The sequence below is a fragment of the Panthera uncia genome (genome assembly GCF_023721935.1).
Source record: "Panthera uncia isolate 11264 chromosome B3 unlocalized genomic scaffold, Puncia_PCG_1.0 HiC_scaffold_1, whole genome shotgun sequence".
Taxonomy (NCBI): Eukaryota; Metazoa; Chordata; class Mammalia; order Carnivora; family Felidae; genus Panthera; species Panthera uncia.
This window is the reverse complement of record NW_026057582.1, coordinates 115,936,227-115,942,106: the sequence shown is the minus strand read 5'-3', so window position 1 is coordinate 115,942,106 and position 5,880 is coordinate 115,936,227. Positions and strand designations below refer to the sequence as shown.

Sequence of the window (5,880 nt, the reverse complement as noted above, 5' to 3'; positions counted from 1 at the left end):
AAAAAAAAAAAAAAAAAAAAAAAAAAAAAGGAGGGGACCCAAATAAATAAAATGAAGAATGAAAGAGGAGAGATCACAACCAACACAACAGAAATAAAAACAGTAAGAGAATATTATGAGCAATTATATGCCAACAAAATGGGCATTCTGGAAGAAATGGACAAATTCCTAGAAACATATACACTACCAAAAACTGAAACAGGAAGAAATAGAAAATTTGAACAGAGCCATAACCAGTAAGGAAATCGAATTAGTAATAAAAAATCTGCCAAAAACAAGAGTCCAGGGCCAGATGGCTTTCCAGGGGAATTCTACCAAACATTTAAGGAAGAGTTAACACCTATTCTCTTGAAACTGCTCCAAAAAATAGAAATGGAAGGAAAACTTCCAAACTCTGTCTCTGAAGCCAGCATTACCCTGATTCCAAAACCAGACAGAGACCCCACTAAAAAGGAGAACTATAGACAAATTTCCCTGATGAACATGGATGCAAAAATCCTCCACAAGATATTAGCCAACCGGATCCAACAATACTTTAAAAATATTATTCACCACGACCAAGTGGGATTTATATCTGGGATGCAGGACTGGCTCAATATCCACAAAACAACATGATTCATCACATCAATAAAAGAAAGGACAAGAACTGTATGATCTTCCCAACAGATGCAGAGAAAGCATTTGACAAAATACAGCATTCTTTCTTGATAAAAACCCTCAAGAAAGTAGGGATAGAAGGATCATACCTCAAGATCATAAAAGCCATATTTGAACGACCCAATGCTAATATCATCCTCAATAGGGAAAAACTGAGAGCTTTCCCCCTAAGGTCAGGAACAAGACAGGGATGTCCACTCTCGCCACTGTTATTCAACACAGTACTGGAAGTCTTAGTCTCTGCAATCAGACAACACAAAGAAATAAAAGGCATCCAAATCAGCCGGGAGGAAGTCAAACTTTCACTCTTCACAGATGAAACACAAAATATTCCACCAAAAAACTGCTAGAACTGATTCATGAATTCAGCAAAGTGGCAGGATATAAAATCAATGCACAGAAATCGCATGCATTCCTATACACCAACAATGAAGCGACAGAAAGAGAAATCAAGGAATCGATCCCATTTACAGTTGCACCAAAACCCATAAAATACCTAGGAATAAATCTAACCAAAGAGGTGAAAAATCTATACACTGAAACTACAGAAAGCTTATGAAAGAAATTGAAGAAGACACACACACACACACACACACACACACACACACACACACACACAAAGGAAAAAGATTCCAGGCTCCTGGATAGGAAGAACAAATATTATTAAAATAACGATACTACCCAAAGCAATCTACATATTCAATGCAATCTCTATCAAAATAACACCAGCATTCTTCAAAGAGCTAGAACAAATAATCCTAAAATTTGTATGGAACCAGAAAAGACCCCGAATAGCCAATGCAATCTTGAAAAAGGAAACCAAAGCAGTAGGTATCACAATCCCGGACTTCAAGCTATACTACAAGCTATAATCATCAAGAGACAGTATGGTACTGGCACAAGAATAGACATTCAGATCAATGGAACAGAATAGAGAACCCAGGAATGGACCCACAAACATATGGGCAACTAATCTTTGACAAAGCAAGAAAGAATATCCAATGGAATAAAGACAGTCTCTTCAGCAAGTGGTGCTGGGAAAACTGGACAGCGACATGCAGAATGAACCTGGACCACTTTCTTACATCATACACAAAAATAAACTCAAAATGGATGAAAGACCTCAATGTAAGACAGGAAGCCATCAAAATCCTTGAGGAGAAAGCAGGCAGAAACCTCTTTGATCTTGGCCACAGCAACTTCTTACTCAACATGTCTCCAGAGGCAAGGGAAACAAAAGCAAAAATGAACGACTGAGATCTTATCAAACTAAAAAGCTTCTGCACAGCAAAGGAAACCATTAGCCAAACTAAAAGGCAACTGACAGAATGGGAGAAGATATTGCAAATGACATATCAGATAAAGGGTTAGTATCCAAAATGTATAAAGAACTAATCAAACTCAACACCCAAAAAACAAAGAATCCAGTGAAGAAACGGGCAAAAGACATGAATAGACACTTCTCCAGAGAAGACATCCAAGTGGCCAACTGACACATGAAAAAATGCTCAACATCACTCATCATCAGGGAAATACAAATCAAAACCACAATGAGTCACCACCTTACACCTACCTGGCAGCATGGCTAACATTAACAACTCAGGCAACAACAGATGTTGGCGAGGATGCAGATAAGGAGAATCTCTTTTGCATTGTTGGTGGGAATGCAAGCTGGTGCAGCCACTCTGGAAAGTGTGGACGTTCCTCAAAAGACTAAAAATAGAACTACCTTATGACCCAGCAATTGCACTACTAGGTATTTATCCAAGGGATACAGGTGTGCTGTTCAAAGGGACATATACACCCCAATGTTTATAGCAGCATTATCACCATAGCCAAGGTATGGAAAGAGCCCAAATGCCCATCAATGGATGAATGGATAAAGAAGATGTGGTTTGTTTTTTTTTTTGTGTGTGTGTGTGTGTGTGTGTCTGTGACACACACACACAGACACACACACACACACACACACACCACGGATACATACAATGGAGTATTACTCAGCAATCAAAAAGAATGAAAGCTTGCCATTTGCGACTACGTGAATGGAACTGGAGGGTATTATGCTAAGTGAAATTAGTCAGTCAGAGAAAGACAAATATATGACTTCACTCATATGAGGACTTTAAGACACAGAACAGATGAACACAAGGGAAGGGAAGCAAAAATAATATAAAAACAGGGAGGGGGACAAAACATAAGAGACTCTTAAATATGGAGAACAGAGGGTTACTGGAGGGGTTGTTGGAGGGGGGATGGGCTAAATGAGTAAGGGGCATTAAGGAATCTACTCCTGAAATCATTGTTGCACTATATGCCAACTAATTTGGATGTAAATTAAAAAAAATTAAATTAATTAAAAAATATATATTACTTGAGGCCCCCTGGGTGGCTCAGTCAGTTGAGCGTCTGACTTCAGCTCAGGTCATGATCTCGCGGTCTATGAGTTCAAGTGCCGCATCAGGCTCCATGCTGACAGCTCAGAGCCTAGAACCTGCTTCGGATTCTGTTTCTCCCTATCTCTCTCTGCCCCTTCCCTGCTCGAGCTCGGTCTCTCTCTCTCTCTCAAAAATAAATAAGCATTAAAGAAAATTTTTTTAAATACTGCTTGAATCTCTCAGGCTGTATCCTAAACGGACACTTTTCAAACCTTCATGTCTTTACCCCTTGGGGATAAACTAGCAAATGGATTAATCTCAAATTCATCACGCTAAGTGAACTAATAAGCTGGACTCAAAGACCATATACGACATTCTGAAAAAGCAAAACTGTAACAATGGACAACAACTCAGTGATTGCCGGCAGTTGAAAATGGGAGGAAGGGCTGCCTACAAAAAGACAGTTGAAGGAATTTGGCGGGTGACAGAACTGCTCTGTATCTTGATTGTGATGGGAGTCATATGACTATGCATTTGTCAAAACTCATTGAACCATACACCAAAAAGGTAACTTCACTGCATGTAAATTTAAAAATAAATCCAAATAAGCGCACATACCAAAATAAAGGAAAATTTTCTTTGAGCAACCTATCAGCACACAAACACATGTAAATATGTATTAACACAGGAAATGTATTTCCACCACAATTCTATTTGCCTCTGTCACAGAGATGATGCTCTAGGGGGGAAAGGCAGCAGGGAATGAAACAGCACCAAATTCCTATTGAATTCCTACAAATGCATACTTGCTGTGTCCCCCATTTATTTAAAACGTGATTTCTTTTCAGCTCTGTGCCTGCACATCTACATTTCACACGGAAAACCACTAACAACCTGCAGGGATAAGGGACAGCAGGGGTGGGACCCTCATAGGTTCAGGCATTCCAGCACACAGCATCAGAAACTGCCACCTCTGGCTGATGAACCTGGACAGGATTTTCTGGCACAATCACCAAGAGTTGGTGACGAGGGGTCAAGCACAGCAATCTGATCTACAGTACCAGGTATCAATGCTACTTCAATCACTAGTCATCGAAGGAATAATATTAGAAAAAGGCCAAGAAATACCACTGGGCTCACAAAGCAGTAAAAACCGTCCAATGTGGCACACAGTACCCTCTACTACTAGAAAAGAAACACTACAAAGTCTCAGTCGCCCACAGAAGCACAGATCATCCAACACTAGGTTTAATAGCAATTGCTATCTGTACTGTTTAGACATAACACTAAAGTGGACATAGTCTGGACGCCTCTCAGCTTAAACAACGCTCCTTAAACCCCATTCCCAAATTACCCTCTCACCCTTTTTCTCACACCCACAATGTGCTGCAAACTAAGCGCACGTATTTCATCCTTAAAATACACTCAGTATGGCTGTAGGAACAGCGCAGCCCACGTAACAATCCCCGCGCCTTAACAAAGCCTAAAACTCGTCTCCAAGATTCTGCAAAATGGTTTCGCTTGGCCAGTGTCTCCTCCTTCCCTCAGATAGGGGCACAAAATGAGCAAAAACTGGTTCAGGTCTCGCCGCACGATCTCACTGCAAGCTGTCTGCGCCTTACTTTCCAACAATAACTACAAAACACCAATATACCCTCTCCGCTGAGCTCTGCCACGTGCGGGGGTGGGGGGGGGGTCGGGATCCGGAATGCCGGGGCGCAGGGGCCGGGGGCGCTGGATGAGGAGTCAGGGGCCGGAGAGCGCTGGGGCCGGGAATGTGAGGGTTTCGAAGGGCGCATAGACCGGGATGCGCTGGAACTGGGGGTTCGAAGGCACGGAAACAGGGGTCCGTGGGCTAAAGCGATCCCGGGAGGCCGCGCCGCCGGGGAGGCCGCGCCGCGGAGAACCAAGTCCTGGCCGCCCACGGGGCCCCGGCCGGGCACCGCCGCCGCAATGCCCGACTCGGTTCCGAGGGCCGCCTGGACCTCACAGGGTTTATGGAGCTGGGCGGGGGCAGCAGCCTTCCTCACCTGGGTCAGCGGCGGCGGCGGCTCGGGGGTCCCGGACGGGCCCTGGGAGTTTCCAGGCTGAGTGAGTCACTCGGGCGGGCCGGGAATGCGCCAGGAAACACCCGGCCTCCTCCCCTTCCTCCCGGGGCGGGGGCTCTCCCGGCTCGGCCTCTTCCTCCTGGCGCTCCTCCCTCCGCGCTCGCGCCCCAGCTCTGGCAGCTCTCTCCTCTGCGCGGTGCAAACCCCCCCCCCACCGCCCACCGCCCACCGCCCCTGCTCGCCCCCCCTCCGCCCCCCACCCCGATCCAGCCGGCCCGCCCACGCCCGACGCCAATGGACAGGAAGGAGGCAACCGAAAAACCCTGGCTGCGCTCCCCTCCGGCCGCCTAAGGTGCTTCCTAGGGACAGCCCCGAGGGCCACCTGCCTCAGCTCTGCGTGGGACAGCTGGGGAGTACTGCTGTGAAGCTTCCCCGTGGGAGCCTCCGGGCTCGTGGAGGGAAAGGAGCGGGGCCCGCATCCTGCTCAGGGCGGTGGGTGGATGAGCTGCAGAAAAGACTAAAAGGCGGGACACTCAAGGCGCGTCGTTCCGTCGCCACTGCCATGTAGAAGGTGCGCACACCTGTACTCCGCAGGCCAGAGCATGGCAGGCGGCCAGGTACAGGGTGCAACAGGTATACACCGCCAGAGCCCAGCTAACTAGGGGAGAATGACCCCAACAGACCCTGCAGTGATCATATCTGTTCAACCCTATCTCTCTCTGAGCCAGGGGCAAACGCAAGTGCAGACTTGCAGGAATCGCTGGGGCGGGGGGGGGGGGGGGGGGGGGGGGGGGGGG

The 5,880-nt window shown here is 46.4% G+C and overlaps 1 protein-coding gene across 1 annotated transcript in view; it reads right to left on the bottom strand.

Moving 5' to 3' along the window:
* CYFIP1 (cytoplasmic FMR1 interacting protein 1) overlaps positions 1-5,193 on the bottom strand; it is a 136,420-nt gene extending 131,227 nt beyond the window's left edge. The window contains exon 1 of the mRNA XM_049614145.1: positions 5,066-5,193. The gene's annotated coding sequence lies outside the window, so the exon portion shown is untranslated. The remainder of the gene's footprint in view (positions 1-5,065) is intronic.
* Between the last annotated feature and the right edge of the window lie 687 nt (positions 5,194-5,880).